This window comes from Echiichthys vipera (assembly GCF_963691815.1).
Source record: "Echiichthys vipera genome assembly, chromosome: 16".
NCBI classification, from domain to species: Eukaryota; Metazoa; Chordata; class Actinopteri; order Perciformes; family Trachinidae; genus Echiichthys; species Echiichthys vipera.
This window is the reverse complement of record NC_139841.1, coordinates 26980439-26999559: the sequence shown is the minus strand read 5'-3', so window position 1 is coordinate 26999559 and position 19121 is coordinate 26980439.

Here is a 19121-nt window from a genome sequence, read left to right as displayed (position 1 = left end):
ACTAAGGGAAGCAAATATAAGGTGAATAGAAGCGGTCCAAGGACAGAACCCTGTGGGACTCCGTGACTGACTTCAGTGTGTATGGAGGATTTGTCGTTAACTTGTACAAACTGGTCATGACCCAAAGAACAAGGTCGCGGGTACAAGTGGCTGAAATGTGTTTCCTCAGGAGGGGGTCTGGAGTCTCCCTTAGAGAGAGGGGGAGAAGTTCAGCATCCGTGAGGAACTCGGAGTAGAGCCGCTGCTCCTTTGCGTTGAAAGGAGCCAGTTGAGGTGGTTCAGGATTATCTGGTAAGGATGAACCCTGGGCGCCTCCCTAGGGAGGTGTTCCAGGCACGTCCAGCTGGGAGGAGGCCTCGGGGAAGACCCAGGACCAGGTGGAGAGATTAGATCTCCACACTGGCCTGGGAACGCCTCAGGATCCCCCAGTTAGAGCTGGTTAATGTGGCCCGGGAAAGGGAAGTTTGGGGTCCCCTGCTAAAGCTGCTGCCCCCGCGACCTGATCCAGGATAAGAGGCTGAAGATGAGATGAAACAAACTGAGATCTATCTGATAAATACGACTTAAACCAGCTTAATGCGGTTCCTTTAATGCCAATTAGATGCTCCAGTCTCTGTAGCAGGATGCGATGGTCAGTAGAGTCGAAGGCCGCACTAAGATCTAGTAGAACAAGTACAGAGACAAGACAAGAACAGGCTCACCTGCAGTTACATCCCACCGCCACAGAGGCCGCTAGTCTCTCTTATATGACGGATTCTGACTTTAAATATATAACAAATGGATTCATTTCAACCCAAACCATGATCCTATACTAAACTCAACCTTATCGTTTTGATGCTCAGACCATCCATTCATCTTCAACCTCTTGTCCCTGTCGGGGTCGCGGGGGGCTGGAGCCGATCCCAGCTGACATCGGGCGTGAGGCGGGGTCCACCCTGGACAGGACGCCAGTCTATCACAGGACACATAGAGACAAACAGAGACAGACAACCATTCACACCTACGGGTGATTTAGAGTCATCAATGAACCGAACACCTGCACGTCTTTGGACTGTGGGAGGAAACCGGAGAACCCGGAGAAAACCCACGCACACACGGGGAGAACATGCAAACTCCACACAGAGGGGATTCGAACCTGGAACCCTCTTGCTGTGAGGCGACAGTGCTAACCACCACACCACTGTTAATAGTATTTGTTATGAGTTCACATCGATAACCCCGTGTTTAAAATGGCGTCTGCGGAGCTTCAAAAGTGTCGGTAGACGGGACGGAAACCTTGAGATTCAACGTGTCTGTGCTTTGCAGAAAACGTACGACGCCAAACGCTTCCTCCCCCCAGAATCCTCGCCGCCGTAGCTGTCACTGTGCCAACCATCCATCCTCTAAGATGACTGAACCTCAACATATTCTATTTCATTAACAGACACACACACACACACTCACACACACTCCCCTCTGCTTTACCCATCAGTCCATCCGGTCCCAGAGGTGTCGGCCATCACTGTCTCTTGTTTCCCCAGCAACCGCAGCCTCCCCTTGTCAGACTTGAGAGAGTGCTTTCTCTCTGTTTGCTTTAGTTTCAGGAGGATTAATGAACACGCCGCATTATTGTGCCTATAGGTGTGTGCGTGAATAGCGGCGGCGGCGGCGGGGGGGGGCATTGAACATGTCACAGGAGGAAAAACGTAACACACCGAATTACATTCTGTGTGCAATTACGCTTCTATGAAAGGATCCTTTCATGTACGCAAGCTGCTCGTGACACACAGGGAGCTAATTTGTCTGGTGGAAACACTGAATCCAGACCAGCTACGCATGCATACATATTTCCGGGGGATCATTCGCATTATTTTACATACCAATATTCCACGCGGTGCGGATACTGCAAGGGATCTATTTTGCAGTCATGGGTAATTCATGATCCGCACAGACGCTGCATATGAAAATCCCTTTGAAGATGGTCTGGGGCTGAGGGAAATTCCCCCTTCTTCCACTCTCCTGCACTCTGTGAAAGGCCGGGATTCTGCGGTGCAGGTGAACTCACGCGGTCAGGTGATTCAGGGACTCACCTGTGGTGTGGAGGCAGATATCAGCTCCCTGCGTTCAACACTCTGCAGACGTGTAACGACATGAACGTTATTGACAAGTCTACGAGATCTCTAACGGTCAGAGGGGTGTGTCTGTTTACTTGTACAGTGCAAACACACACACACACACACACACTAGCATGCGGGTTATCATCAGGAGTGGGGCTTCATATCGAGCTGAATCATCCGCAGAGGTCTCCTCCTGTTTGAACATTCAAAGCTGGTTAAAAACACTGATTAAAGCAGTTTTACGTTTATATATTTCCAACCAAGATCAGCTGCTAAGAAAGTTCCCTTCTTGAAGCGCAACTCGAATTTCTCATCGTCATCTAACCAGAAGAAATGCACATACATTAAGGTCATTATAGTAAAAAATCACATCCCTTAGGGCGCACTCCCACTGTTCCTCCGACCCGTGCCCCGTGCTTTAGGGTCCTTGTCCCCCCCTCCAGGCCCGTTTGTACTCACACTACCTGGGCCTCGGAGAATGCTTCTTGCTGCCTATACGTCATCAGGCCGTAACACGTCACACGCATTGATGACGTCATAGCGATGCGTGGCTTTGTTTCCAGATCTTTCCATAGACCTCGGAGTTTTTGTGCGTCTTGTCGACTGTTTTTGAATCTTTTCATCGACCAAATCTGCAGTAAACACTCCACCTCCGCATCACACCAACGTGAACCTTTCACCGCCATTGTTTTAAATGTCTGCGCATGGTCCCTCCTTCTTTTTTCTACGTCCCAACAGGCGCACAGGAAATGACCTCAGAACCGCTGTAGGCCTCGTGCTCGTACACGTGCACACGCTCGTGCTCGTACATGTGCAAACGTGTGTTGTGTTATATATATGCATCGCAAAACACCGTAATAGCGGAAGTGAGAGAGACGAGCGCTGAGTCGATGACGAAGGATTACTCGTGGGGACTGGGGTTCGATTCCTGTCCGTATTAAACCGATCTGTGCCTCTTTTCTGAACCTAACCAAGTGTTTTTCGTGCCTAACCATCACCGTCATTGTCACCCTTTGTTGGCTTTTTTGTGCGCTGTAGCACTTCAGGTTTGGCAATTTTTCGCAGTTGACTTTGGTCCGTTACGACTTTTTTCCGTATCCTAACCAAGTGTTTTTCATGCCTGACCCTAACTGTCACCTTTCGTTGGCTAAAATCAGCCACGTAACGTTGTTTTTGTGCGTTGTTGCAATTCCAGTTTAGCGTAGTTTGACTTCCCGTCCGTCAGCTTGTTTTTTCGTACAAATTTCTTTACGTAGAATTTGCTACGAACGACTTCATGAGAAAACAAACAAAAAATAGCCAAAGCATAAATGCTAACGCGAGACAAGTAGCAGCAAAACATCCCAACAGACGTCCATTTATCGGAGTTTTGCAAGCGTCTCCATTTGGACAGAGTAAAATTATTACGTTTATTAGTTATTTATTTAACTTGATTTCAAATGTATGAATTTAAACACTCCAGGCTGTAAGGGATGTTCTCTTTAGAGTAGAAGAAGATTAGTCAGAGGTCAAAGCAACAGTTGCAGCTTCAACTGGAAACCTTTGATATTTGTTTATTTATCGAGATACTTATCGTCAACATTATCGCAAGTTTTCCTGATATGGTGCCGCCCGAGTCTACGACAAGTCCGTACATTTTGGTTTACGCCAAACATCAACGGACCATTTGTCTTTACACATACAAACAGTTGCTCCTGGTAACCTGTTCTGTAACATATCGCCACAGTGACTGTTCTTAAGACGCTCGCCGTGTCAGCGCTCCGTTCATTCAGATGACCCGTGCCAGGCCCACGTCACCCACTGCGTGCACCGTAATGCCCGCTAATTAATAATCACTGTCAAACCTGAAGATCTGTACCCGAAGAACTGAAGCGGCGCTCCCGTGAGGACAGAAAGGAGGCAATCGAATTACCGTCCATTTTACTGATTTCATTTCCACGGTGGAGGCAGCGGCGGTGGAGGCAGCGGCGGTGGAGGCAGCGGCGTCAGCGGGTAATGGTTTCTGGCAACGACGGGGGCCCTTAGTCCTGTTCACTGGAGCTGCAACGCCCCCCCACCCCCCACCCCAGGGTTTCACTGGCAGTTAGAGCTCTCGTTTCTCTTCTCCTGAGGTCGTTTAATGAAAGAAAAAAAAAGAGAAGAAGAAGTTATGCTCGTCGTTAACCTCACGCACTGTTCTTTTTATGCATTAAGAAAATCAAGGCTGTACGCGGCTAAACAATGTCCTTGTGTAACTGCGTAGGTCGATCGAATGTGAAATTAGATAATTCAGAATTCACATAAAGGATCTTTATTTAGGCGACCCAGAAGACGGATGGTGATTGTCAGGAACCAGGCCAGAGACCCTTAATTGGAGGGGCAGGAACTGAGAGGAGGGAGGAAGGAGGGGTGCAGGAGGGGGAGGACGCCGCTGCAGACTTCTCCAGGGATGGGGGGGCTTTTACTTTGAAGTGCGCGGTGGGACTGCGTGCTGCACAAACCCCCCCAATCCTCCGTCTATTACTGCCATGTTTGCTCGTTATGTTTCCACGGGCTGATTGTCGGACGCCTGAGACGAATCTTTCGGCCCAGGAGAGACGAACGAACGGACGAACGAAGGAACGAACTCTTGGGGAATAGATGGAGGCAGTGGCGATGGAGGCGAGGCAGAGATGCCCGTGAGTTCTCAGGTGGCGATTTGATGCGTCTGGCATCAAACCTACTCTCGACGAGCCCAGAATGTGGCGTTGTGGACGTTTGGTTGATACGTCAGAGAGAGCAGGAGCCTCAATTCAGACCCCAAACCACCTCCTCATACCTTAAATATACCATACATTAAATGCTTCTCCTTTCCCCCTTTTTTGTCCCGATCACATCAAGCGAACGACAAACGGGAGATCCAAAAAAATCATCTTTTTTTTTAATGATGTCTTGTTTCCTTGTTTTTAAATTCTTCTCTTTGTTCACTTTGATCTCCATCAAAGTAAAAACATTATGTGCAGTATAATGAGACACGAACATGTCAGAAAATACAGGATCTGGCGTTAGATGCTATCAAAACCTAATATTTTACCTTAAAAATACCATTAATAGTGATGAAATTAGCATATTTTTAATGGAAGTTAAGGCAATAATTGATGGTTAAAGTAATGTATTGGAACGAGCGTTGACCTTGGCCAGAGGCTCACCTTCCCACCGGAAATTGCAGTGACCAACCTGCGCCCAGACCTGGTCCTCTGGTCCAAATCCTGTCGACGTGTCTTCATAATTGAATTGACAGCACCGTGGGAGGAGGCCATCGATGAAGCATTCGAAAGGAAGAGCCTGGGGTATGCCAACTTAGCAGCTGATGCAGAGGGTCGGGGCTGGAGCGTTAAGGTGCGACCAGTGGAGGTCGGCTGTAGGGGATTTGTAGCCAGTTCCACCACAAGGCTCCTGAAGAAGGTCGGCATCAGAGGGCAGACTCAAACGAAGACCATCAAGGAGTTAGCCAGTGATGCCGAAAGGAGCAGTCATTTGTTGTGGCTGAAGAGAAAGGAGACCGTTTGGGCTGCCAGATGGCCGCAGGGTACCCCCGGTGTGACACACACCCAGGTTTGATCAGCCCGTGGTGGGCCAGCCATGGAGGAGGGCGTCTTGTGAGAAAGGGCCGAAACGCCCTAAGAGACTGACAAGTGGCACAAGACCCACTCAGAGAACATGTCCATCATTATGCCTGAGCTGAGCATCGTGGGATAGTAACACCACGTCCTAGCAAGAATCCTTATTTCATGAACGGTTCAGAGATAACACACAAAAATGGTGGACCCAATGCAGACACGGACACGAAGTAAAAGTACAAACAAAACGTTTAATAATACTAACAGACAAACGCCAAACACTACAGAGAAAACAGGTAATATAACTAACAAGACGAGCACGGGAACAACAGGAACGAGGGGACGACGGAAGATCAGGGAGACGGGAACACGGAAGCTATAGAGAAACAAAGAACAAACACGATTAGTAAACTCTACGACGATAACCACAACGAGAAAGGGGACGCCAATCTGGGGGGAATAGTTTTACCAGTTAAGGGTCTACAACGGTCAGGCGCTGCATGCCTGTCCGCTCAAGGTATTTGTAGTGGTACAGGGGATCAGCGTAACAGGCTGCAGCTTGGGGGGAACGCCTACCGGACCTAGATAAACATGAACACACATACACAAGCAGGGATAGACGGACAGAGGGAGACAAACTCAAACAACAAAGGAAGAGAGGAGGGTACTGTCAGAACCGAGTCTTGACACCTTAAGCCTTTCGGGATTAATAAAATAATAAGTGAATTTGAATTAGAGTGCTTGTGTGTGATGCTGTCGTAGTTTATTTTAAAGTCAGACTCACTGGCAGCTGCTGAGTCCGTCTAATGCCTCTTCTTCCTGACCCGACGCTCTGTAAACCAAATCTATCCGGACCGGCTTTCTAATGAGATGCATTAGAGCAGTGTGGCACAGAAATCCAATACTCCCAGCCATCCTCCCTCCACCAACCCACCATCAACTGGGCCATAAACGGGGCTAAATTTAGTGGCGTCTTCTGTCTCTGGCGGCGCTTCTTTACTTCTGAGACTCGACAACACGCTGAAAACCGATGTCTTGTCAGAGGATGTTCGCGCTGTTTTAAACAAGATTCAATCGATTCCTCTCCCGTCTGTTATCTGTAGCTCGTGTCTCCTTCCTGTTGCACCGCTTGTCACTTATTTCAATATGGCTGTTTCATGGCGAGATGATAAAGCCATTATCTCGCCTATTCAAGAGCTGTCACACGCCATCGCCGAGCGGGAAACAATTAATTTTCTCCAGCGGGAAAGCCTCAGCGGCTCCCTGAATTGAGATTACATTTCTTTGTCAATTTTTATTTGAAAATGTATATTTCACAAAGTGTGTGTGTGTGTGTGATGTGTGTGTGTGGTGTGCAGTTGGCACACAATGCATTTGATTCCCCTCAGTGGGGCCTCGGAGCTGTCAGCCGCAGAGTCGGCAGGATGCTCTGGATTGTGACAAACTGCAGCAGATGACAGTTGAAAGATGACGGGAGCGATGGTGCTGCAGACGGGAATTTACCATTTAATATGAGCTCTGCATCGCGTTTCGCATACATTTATACAGATGTGGCAGCGGGGCTCTAAACGAACGCCTTTCACCATCCTCCCGGTGCAATTACAGCACAGACATGTGACCTATGACCAATTACAGCACAGAAATGTGACCAATGACCAATTACAGCATCGAAACGTGACCTACGACCAATCAGAGCAACTAAAACGTGACCTATGACCAATCACAGCCACTAAAACGTGACCTACGACCAATCACAGCAACGAAACGTGACCTACGACCAATCACAGCAACTAAACGTGACCTACGACCAATCACAGTGACTAAAACGTGACCTACGACCAATCACAGCAACTAAACATGACCTACGACCAATCACAGCAACGAAACGTGACCTACGACCAATCACAGTGACTAAAACGTGACCTACGACCAATCACAGCAACTAAACATGACCTACGACCAATCACAGCAACGAAACGTGACCTACGACCAATCACAGCAACGAAACGTGACCTACGACCAATCACAGCAACGAAACAACATTTACAACCAATCACAGCATCGAAACGTGACGTGCGACCAATCACAGCAACAAAACGTGACCTACGACCAATCACAGCAACGAAACAACATCTACGACCAATCACGTCAATGAAACTTGACCTACGACCAATCACAGCGACTAAACATGACCTACGACCAATCACAGCAACTAAACGTGACCTACGACCAATCAGAGCAACGAAACGTGACCTACGACCAATCACAGTGACTAAAACGTGACCTACGACCAATCACAGCAACTAAACATGACCTACGACCAATCACAGCAATGAAACGTGACCTACAACCAATCAGAGCAACTAAAACATGACCTACGACCAATCACAGCAACGAAACAACACCTACAACCAATCACAGCAACGAAACGTGACCTACAACCAATCACAGCGACTTAAACGTGACCTACGACTAATCACAGCAACTAAAACGTGACCTACGACCAATCACAGCAACGAAACAACATCTACGACCAATCACGTCAATGAAACGTGACCTACAACCAATCACAGCGACTTAAACGTGACCTACAACCAATCACAGCAACGAAACATGACCTACGACCAATCACAGCGACTAAACGTGACCTACAACCTATCACAGCATCGAAACGTGACGTGCGACCAATCACAGCAACGAAACGTGACCTACAACCAATCACAGCATCGAAACGTGACGTGCGACCAATCAGAGCAACGAAACGTGACCTACAACCAATCACAGCAACGGAACATGACCTACGACCAATCAGAGCAACGAAACGTGACCTACAACCAATCACAGCATCGAAACGTGACGTGCGACCAATCACAGCAACGAAACGTGACCTACGACCAATCAGAGCAACTAAAACGTGACCTACAACCAATCACAGCAACAAAACAACACCTACAACCAATCAGAGCAACGAAACGTGACCTACGACCAATCACAGCGACTAAAACCTGACCTACGACCAATCACAGCACAGAAATGTGACCTATGACCAATCACAGCAGCTAAAACCAGACCTACGACCAATCAGAGCAACTTAAACGTGACCTACGACCAATCACAGCCACTAAAACGTGACCTACGACCAATCACAGCAACTTAAACATGACATACGACCAATCACAACAACGAAACGTGATCTACGACCAATCACAGCGACGAAACGTGACTTACAACCAATCAGAGCAACGAAACGTGACCTACGACCAATCACAGCAACGAAACAATGACCTACGACCAATCAGAGCAACGAAACGTGACCTACGACCAATCACAGCAACGAAACGTGACCTACAACCAATCACAGCAACTAAACATGACCTACGACCAATCACAGCAACTAAACGTGACCTACGACCAATCACAATGACTAAAACGTGACCTACAACCAATCACAGCAACGAAACGTGACCTACGACCAATCACAGCAACTCAAACGTGACAGTTTATAATTGTATTATATTGCGTTTAATATAAATATTGTAGTATATATCCAGTTTTAGACAAACTGCACCTACAATAAAGTGTGTTCTTCTCACTATGTGAAGAATTTTATTGGGAAAAATGTGCATTAATATAAAAATAATACTTTAGCACGGCGTTCCTCTATAATTCTTAAGATCTATTGAGGGTAATTGATCAAAAATAAATGTATTTTTCCTCAACAAATGGACAAAAAAACTGAAAAAATGTACTTTTTGTTTGTATTCACAGTTTTCCTTGAACATTATCGAACTGCAGAATCAGCATTTAAGTAGCCTGTGAATGTTCTCATGTGTCCAGGTCGTCGTTCTCCTCAAAGCAACTTCAGTCAAAAGCAACTGGACTTGGTTCTTTGTCAGGAAGACGTTTCACCTCTCATCCAAGAGGCTTCATCAGTTCATGTACACATCTGACCAGGCTGGGACTGGACCAGGACCAGGACCAGGCTAGGACTGGTCCAACTATCTGGTGTGAGATCCAGGTATTTAACCTCTCACAAGGCCGATGATGTCACTGGAACCCTTTGTGCTCCAAGTGCCAACGAGCGTCGTTAGAGTGACAGTCGTTGGTTTCGACTTCGTTAGTGCTGGTCCAGTCCCAGCCTGGTCCTGGTCCTGGTCCAGTCGTTGGTGGAAGTAGGTCTGGACTTGGTTAGTGCTGGTCCAGTCCCAGCCTGGTCCTGGTCCTGGTCCTGGTCCTGGTCCAGTCGTTGGTGGGAAATTGGTTGGGACTTCGTTAATGCTGGTCCAGTCCCAGCCTGGTCCTGGTCGTGGTCCTGGTCCTGATACTGGTCCCTGTCCAGTCGTTGGTGAAGTAGGTCTGGACTTCGTCAGTGCTGGTCCAGTCCCAGCCTGGTCCTGGTCCTGGTCCTGGTCCAGTCGTTGGTGGAAGTAGGTCTGGACTTGGTTAGTGCTGGTCCAGTCCCAGCCTGGTCCTGGTCCTGGTCCTGGTCCAGTCATTGGTGGAAGTAGGTCTGGACTTGGTTAGTGCTCTATTGAGTCTTAACGACAGTCGTTGGAGTCACAGGAGGCCGTTTGTGTGGTTGCAGTGGTTGTTTTGTTTCTCCAGTGTAGAGATCTTTGCGTTCCTCGTTGCATTGGACAGAATAAACCAGGTTGCTTTTGTGGGTGTGTGGTGTTCTGTCCTTGGGATGTACTCGTCTCTGTCTGCATGTCTGCACACTAGCATTTAGGTAAATAACGCGTATTATGATTTTTCGGGGGTGAAATAAAGAAATAAAAACAGACTTTTTAACCTTTTTAATCAGTTATACGGTGAAAACTTTGAACCAGTCGTCCGCCTCTGCAGTGGAACGCTCCTGTCTCTGCGGGGCGGAGTGCTTTTCTGCTGATTATAGTTTATGGAAATGTGCGTGTAATAAAAATAAAATACCATTAGCGATAATGGGATATTCTCTTCCAGGCGGTGTGATTTAAGCTGATTTAAGTTTCTGATTTATGTGTGAAAACAAACGGTGAACGACAGACGAATACCTCCACTTCCTCACACTTCCAGGGCCTGTGAGTGTGCACGTTTGGAGAAAACACTCTGCGGTATGAAATATGCATGTTGTGTTCAGCAGGAAGTGTGTCGCCGCTGTCTAACGCCGACCTGCTCTCCATGATCTGTCGTTTATGAAAAATGCATGCGTTGTTGTGCCCGAGAAGCTTCAGAAGTCAAAGCAGCGGAGGATTAATTCATCTTCATTGAGATGCGTTTGGTTTTTAAAAATATAAATATAAATAAAAAAACGTACGTGACACTGAGTGAAGTGGGGAGAGATGAGGAAATCTGTGGCACTGATCCTGAAACACACTAATGCATCAGTAATCACAACACACAGATGCATCTGAACTTTCCTGGAGAGAGTTTCTGTGTGTTTGCAGTGTGTTTTCATGTATTTAGTTGTGTATTTGCAGCGTTTTTGTTGTGTATTTGCTGTGTATTTGTGTATTATGTTGTGTATTTTCAGTGTTTTCATGTATTTGCGGTGTGTTTTCATGTATTTTGTTGTGTATTTTTAGTATTTTGTTGTGTATTTGCAGTGTTTTATTGTGTATTTTCAGTGTTTTTGTGTATTTGCAGTGTGTTTTTGTGTTTTGTTGTGTATTTTCATTGTTTTTGTGTATTTGTGGTGTGTTTTCATGAATTTGCGGTGTGTTTTCATGTATTTTGTTGTGTATTTGCAGTGTGTTTTGTTGTGTATTTGCAGTGTTTTTGTGTAATTACATTGTGTTTTTTTTGTATTTTGTTGTGTATTTGCAGTGTTTTTGTGTATTTGCAGTGTGTTTTTGTGTTTTGTTGTGTATTTGCAGTATTTTTGTGTATTTACAGTATTTTGTTGTGTATTTGCGGGGGGTTTTCATGTATTTGCGGTGTGTTTTCATGTATTTGCGGTGTGTTTTCATGCATTTGCGGTGTGTTTTCATGCATTTGCGGTGTGTTTTCATGTATTTGCGGCGTGTTTTCATGTATTTGCGGTGTGTTTTCATGTATTTGCGGTGTGTTTTCATGAATTTGCGTTGTGTTTTACACGTATTTGCGGTGTGTTTTCATGCATTTGCGGTGTGTTTTCATGCATTCGCGGTGTGTTTTCATGTATTCGTGGTGTGTTTTCATGCATTTGCGGTGTGTTTTCATCTATCTGCGGTGTGTTTTCATGAATTTGCGTTGTGTTTTCATGCATTTGCGGTGTGTTTTCACATATTTGCGGTGTGTTTTCGTGTATTTGCGGTGTGTTTTCATGTATTTGCGGTGCGTTTTCATGTATTTGCGGTGCGTTTTCACGCATTTGCGGTGTGTTTTCACATATTTGCGGTGTGTTTTCATGTATTTGCGGTGTGTTTTCATGTATTTGAGGTGTGTTTTCATGTATTCCCGGCGTGTTTTCATGTATTTGCGGTGTGTTTTCATGTATTCGCGGTGTGTTTTCATGCATTTGCGGTGTGTTTTCATGTATTTGCGGTGTGTTTTCGTGTATTTTAAAACACACTAATGAATCAATAATCACAACACACAGCTACGGCATAAAAAGTTTGAGCTTCACAAAGTAAAAACGCACTTTACACTTTTGATGGATGGATAAAACTTCACAGAGAGATGCATCTGAACGCCGCGTCTTTCCTTGAGAAGCGCAGATTTATAGCGCTGGAGCTGCCCAAGGCCTCGTCCTCCACCTCTCAGACGACTATTAATCACCTACACCTGGATTAGAGATGCATGAATTGCTATAATTAATAACCATAAACCTCTGGGAATTTTCAACAGGCGCTCACATTTGTTTCTGGGGAGACGTTTGGACGCTGACGGACAGTCGCGCCGCTGAGACCTTGAGCCGCACGAGGGATGCTTCAATTCCTCTTTGCGGGGTTTTTTTTTTTGTGCTTTTGGTCCAATTTGTTCCTGAGACACTTTCTGCTGATGATGCATTTACAGTTTTAAACCTGCGAGGGGTGCTGCCAGCCACTGGACATGTGTGTGTGTGTGTGTGTGTGTGTGTGTGTGTGTGTGTGTTACACAGCTTCTCCTTCAGTGATCACAGGACAGTTTGTGCAAAACAGAATCGTATGACAATTAAAACAATGGACCAGACAGAATGAGGCCCTCTGTGTATTCAATTATACACTCACACACACACACACACACACACACTCAGAGACACACACACACACACACACACACACACACAGAGTCTTTTTCGTTCCCTTCATCTGTTGGTTGTGAAGTCGCGCATTCTGCTAAAATTAGAGCCATTTATCGTTTGTCGTTGTTTCTTTTATTAAAAACAAACATCAGTGTAAATGAGACGAAGTAGAGCAGAACGGTTTTGCAGCTTAAAGGGACATTTCTGGTGTTTTGGAGGTTCTTCCTACAGTAGATGGCGGTCTGCACGACCCCGGTTTGGAGGAACAGACTGAAGGACAGAGAGGAGATAAGAAGTGTGCTGTGCTGCAGCGACGCCTAACAAAATCACACATACACATCACATCAGTGTAACGGCTGCGTACACGGCTGCGTACATGGCTGCAGTGCGCCGCCAGCAGCAGAGCATGCCTACTGTGTACACCTGAAGCAGCTCTATGTTTACGTGGTTCCTCTATTTTTCTCTCGTACACAAGTAAAAACTACATATAACAAATGCAAACTGCATCAAAACACAATGGCCCACAGTGGGTTTTGAGTATTTGTTCGTGTATTTGTGTATTTGCAGTGTGTTTTCATGTATTTGCAGTGTGTTTTGTGTATTTGCAGTGTGTTTTCATGTATTTGCAGTGTGTTTTTGTGTATTTGCAGTGTGGTTTCATGTATTTGCAGTGTGTTTTTGTGTATTTGCAGTGTGTTTTCGTGTATTTGCAGTGTGTTTTCGTGTATTTGCAGTGTGTTTTTGTGTATTTGCAGTGTGTTTTTTGTATTTGCAGTGTGTTTTAAATTTACAATGTGTTTTTGTGTATTTGCAGTGTGTTTTTGTGTATTTGCAGTGTGTTCTTTGTATTTGCCGTGTGTTTTTGTGTATTTGCAGTGTGTTTTTGTGTATTTGCTTTGTGTTTTCGTGTATTTGCAGTGTTTTCATGTGTTTGCAGTGTGTTTTTGTGTATTTGCAGCGTGTTTTGTGTATTTGCAGTGTGTTTTTGTGTATTTGCCGTGTGTTATTGTGTATTTGCAGTGTGTCTTTGTGTATTTGCAGTGTGTTTTTGCAGTGTGTTTCGTGCATTTGCAGTGTATTTTTGTGTATTTGCAGCGTGTTTTTGTGTATTTGCAGTGTGTTTTTGTATTTGCAGTGTGTTTTCGTGTATTTGCTTTGTGTTTTCATGTATTTGCAGCGTGTTTTTGTGTATTTACAGTGTGTTTTTGTGTATTTACAGTGTGTTTTCGTGTATTTGCTTTGTGTTTTCATGTATTTGCAGCGTGTTTTTGTGTATTTACAGTGTGTTTTCGTGTATTTGCAGTGTGTTTTTGTGTATTTGCAGTGTGTTTTTGTGTATTTGCAGTGTGTTTTCGTGTATTTGCAGTGTGTTTTTGTGTATTTGCAGCGTGTTTTTGTGTATTTACAGTGTGTTTTCGTGTATTTGCTTTGTGTTTTCATGTATTTGCAGTGTGTTTTTGTGTATTTGCAGTGTGTCTTTGTGTATTTGGTTGTGTACTTGCTGTAGTTTGTGTAATTACAGTATGTTTTCGTTTACATATTGTAATAAACACGTGTCGTACCTAAGAATTACAGTGCAGTAGGTAAATGTGCGAGCAGGGAACGAGGACTCGGCCTTTATACAGTAAATTTCTGTCACATTCACCGAAAGCTTTGTGTTGTTCTTGCTTCTGCACTTTAAACATATGCACGCGGCGTCTCCTCGTCCTCCTCCTGAGACGTTCATCTGGTCTACCGGCAGCTTTGGCAGCAATCACAGGAATGACCCGACCTAATGTAGCGAGGAGAGCAGCCGACCACGGTGAAAAACATTCCCTCCCTCCCTCACGCACGCGGAGGCAGGAACATCTGCGACAAACCAAACAAAGGAGCAGAGAGCTGGAGCTCCTGCACGCGGAGCCGGTACCTGCCTGTTTGCTCACAGCTAAGCGTTCGCCGCTGCGCTCCAGTCCTGTTATTTAGTCCTTCTCAGTGTGGCGTACGGGGCCCGTTCACACTTTCACCCCTCACAGGCAGCTTTGATTTGATGGTAGGTGACTGATGCTGTGAAAAGAGCCCGGGGCAGAGTTCTTGTAAGCATTAAAATGTGTGTTTCATCATGACAGCACTCTCCCAGATGAATATTTCAGGCCGTAGGTGGGAAGGCAGCAGGATCTGTTGTGAGGAGGGAGAGTGTTGGTGAAGATGCTGCTCAGTACGGTGGCCCGGAGAGCTCAGTGCGCTGCGGCTGAATCACACGCAAACAAACAGATAATGACACGCGCTGCAGTCTGACAAATGAACAAAGAGGCGTAGCACGAGAGCTAACGCTAGCTGAGGCCTTACTTCAAAGGCTAACGCGGGGTAAACAACAGCAATCTACATCTGTGTTTATAATATCTGAGTCATGCAACAGTCAGAGTGTTAAAGCACGTTTTTGTGTTTGCAACATGTATTTTTTGGGGGTTTTGTATATATGCGGTATGTTTTTGTGTATTTGCAGCGTGTTTTTGTTGTGATTTTTGTATTTGCAGTGTGTTTTTGTTTTTTTGCAGTGTGTTTTTTGTGTATTTGCAGTGTGTTTTCATTGTGTTTTTTGTATTTGCAGTATGGTTTTGTGTATTTGCAGTGTGTTTTTGGTATTTGCAGCATGTTTTTTGTATTAGCAGTGTGTTTTTGTGTATTTGCAGTGTGTTTTCGTGTATTTGCAGTATGTTTTTGTGTATTTGCAGTATGTTTTTGTGTATTTGCAGTGTGTTTTTTGAATTTGCAGTGTGTTTTTGTGTATTTTCGGCGTGTTTAGTGTATTTTCAGCGTGTTTTTGTGTATTTCCAATATGTTTTTGTGTATTTGCAGCGTGTTTTTGTGTATTTGCAGTGTGTTTTGTGTGTTTTTGAAACACATTTTTGCTTAATAGTAAACAGCTGCGTTGTCTGTATTTGGTTGTTTAATGTATTTGCAGCAGGTGTCTGTTATCACCACACATTAACACACACAGAAAATAACAGAACAGTTGTTAAAGCCACTGCTGAGAAGATTGTGCGCGGCATTGTTGTTATTTCACCTTAAACTACGACCTTTCGTTGAGCTCTGCAATATTGAATTAGGGGATCAAGAGTTCTTTACAGAATTCATATCCATTGACATTTCGTGGGCTCACGGGTTGCACACTGTGCCCCCGCGGAGAAAACAATCGATGGCCTCAGCATTTCTCTGCGGACCCGCGGCCTTCTGCGGAACAGGGAGTGTGTGCGCGTCACGTGGCCGGGTCCTGTGGCTGTGCGGCCCAGGGGAGCGCTGTGCACACAACCACGCAGATCCACACAAGGTGGAAAGGTGGCCAAGACGCTGCTTACTCATCTATTCTGCTCACGTTTGGACCAAGACAGCGAGGGAGGGGAGGTGGGGGGGGGACCTCCTTCACAGCTGAACCCCTAAATGTCACGGAGGGGGCGGCACATGATTGCCATGGAAACCTCAGCAGCCTCAGTCATGTTTGATTTGGATCAGCAGCGCGGCAGTGATGAGATCCCTCTCACCTGCGCGCTGCTCTCCAGGTGACTGAAGTTCAAAGTCAGGGAGCGGGTCGGCGTCACTCGGCTCCGGGGGGGTTAGTTTGACCTCTGGTGATAATTGGACGGGGGGGGACAGAGGACTCTGTCTCCGTGTGTCCTGCTTCTCTTTCCCCATGCGGAGTTCCTCTCAGTGTGTGAGTCGGTGCTAAAGCATCTCTACGTGCTGGAGCACCAACGCACAGCGCGTAGAGATCACCCCCTGACCCGTGATGATGTCAGACGTGACTCTGCTTTCATAAACAAATGACTTTATTAAAGAATATTTAACATTATTTTACGTTAAACACACAGTTTATTACAGTCAGGGTTAAAGCACAGAGTGATTCGTGAGTCGTCCAGGAGGAAATGTGTGTGATGTGTTGAGTTAAGTGTTAAAAATACTGTATTCTGGAAATCATGCATGAGGCAAAGTAGAAATAATAATAATAATAATAATAATAATAATAATAATAATAAAGGCTGAATAAACATCCTGTTCAGTATCAGACAGTTGTTGAATATTTTTATAAATAAAAATAAAATTAAAACCTAAATAATAATGTACAGTAAATCCAGTATTAGTAAATAAAGAATAAATAAAAATAAGATATAAATAACTAAATAAATATGTTCTGTATCAGTCGATTGTTGACTTTTAAAATAAAGAATAAATAAAAAATAAAAAAAATACCTAAATAATGTATGTTCAAAATAAATTGACTATTTTAATAAATAATGATTAAAAATAAATTTAAAAGCTAAATAAATATTATTTTCAGTATCAATTATTTAACAAAATATAAATAAAAATAAAATAAAAACACCTAAATAATAATGTACAGTAAATCCAGTTTTAGTTAAATAAAGAATGAATAAAAATAAAATAAATAACTAAATAAATATGTTCTGTATCAGTTGGTTGTTGACTTTTTAAATAAAGAATAAATTAAAATAAAATAAATGGCTAAATAATAATGTATGTTCAAAATAAATTGACTATTTTAATAAATAATGATTAAAAATAAAGTAAATACCTAAATAATAATGTATGTTTAGTATCAATTGACTATTTAAATGAATAAAAAATAAAATAAATACATAAATAAACATTCAGCTTCAGTCAGTTGCTGATTATTTAAAAAATAATGAATAAAAATAAAACAAATAGCTTAATAACTATGTTCACAATCAGTCAATTGTTGACTATTGAAATAAAGAATAAATAAAAAATAAATAAATACCTAAATAATCATGTATGTTCAAAATAAATTGACTTTTTTAATAAATAATGATTAAAAATAAAATTAAAAGCTAAATAAATATGTTCTTAGTCAATTGTTGACCATTGAAATAAAGAATAAATACAAATAAAATAAATACCTAAATTATAAATATGTTCAGTATCAATTGTTGACTATTTTAATAAGAAATGAAAAAAAAATAATAATTGTTGACCATTAAAATATTAAAAAAATAAAAACAAAATAAATAAATAGATAAAATAAACATCGTGTTCAGTATCAGTCAGTTGTTTACCATTAAAATAATAATTAATAAATTATAATAATAAAACAAACAGATAGTGCTGTTTTTTCAGTATTAGTCAAATATGAACTATTAAAAGAATAAATACAAAATAAAATAAACGGCTAAAATAATGTTCAGTATGAGTCATTTGTGAATAATTTAAATAATAATTAATAAAATAAAAGCGTAATACTGTAGGGTAATAAAGGGTAGTATAGTATTAGTCATATATTAACTATTAAAATGATAAATACAAAATAATATAAATAAATAAAATAAACATGTTGAGAATTTAAAGAATAAATACGAAATAATGTTCTGTATGAGTCATTTGTGGATCATTTAAACTCATGTGGCTCAGGGGTCCAGAGGAACGTCCTACCCCGGTTCGATCCCCGGTGTTGAAGTGACCTTGGGAAATAAACTGAACCCTGAACTGCTCCGTGTGCACGTGTGTGAATGTGACACGTGTGTGAATGTGACGCATTTTGAGTCATTCGACGGTAAAGGCGTACAAGTCAAGTCCATCTACCACGTGAAGAATAATTAAAATAGATATGTGACACAATTTCTCACCCCGAGCATCGTTTTCTGCGTCATGTGTTCTGTAAAAAAACATTTTCATATCAGCGATAATCAGAAAACACACGTACGCCGGTACGATCCCTGACTGTGAAAGCAACCGGAGCTCAAACGTGCGGCTAAATGACATCACCTCCACCAGGCTGAATTACAGGAAACAACGCACCTGAGTCACGAACGCCATCAGCATCACTGTGCGTACGAGCGCACGGGCCCCACTGCCTGCAACATGAACCCTTCTGTCTAGACGGCCATTACCCGCTGCACCTAAACCAGGGGAATCGATACCGTGGCAGGGAGTCGTAATGGCCCAATTACTGTTTGGAGGTTTGTCAATGCCAGGTCTCCGAGGACGCCTGCAAAAGGCCACGCTGGGTACAGGAGCAACGCCGTACATGTGAAACAGAGTGTGTGTGTGTGTGTGTGTGTGTGTGTGTGTGTGTGTGTGTGTGTGTGTGTGTGTGGATTGTATATTCCTGGCTGCACAGCTGTGACATTTAAGAGGAGCAGGTGAGCGAGCTGCTGTGTTTTCATGTTGTGGAAACAACAGGCTGCAGTTCTTGAGTACGCGGTGGAATTTGGGCAAAATCGTCTGCGCGGATAAAGGTAGTTTCATATCTCAATG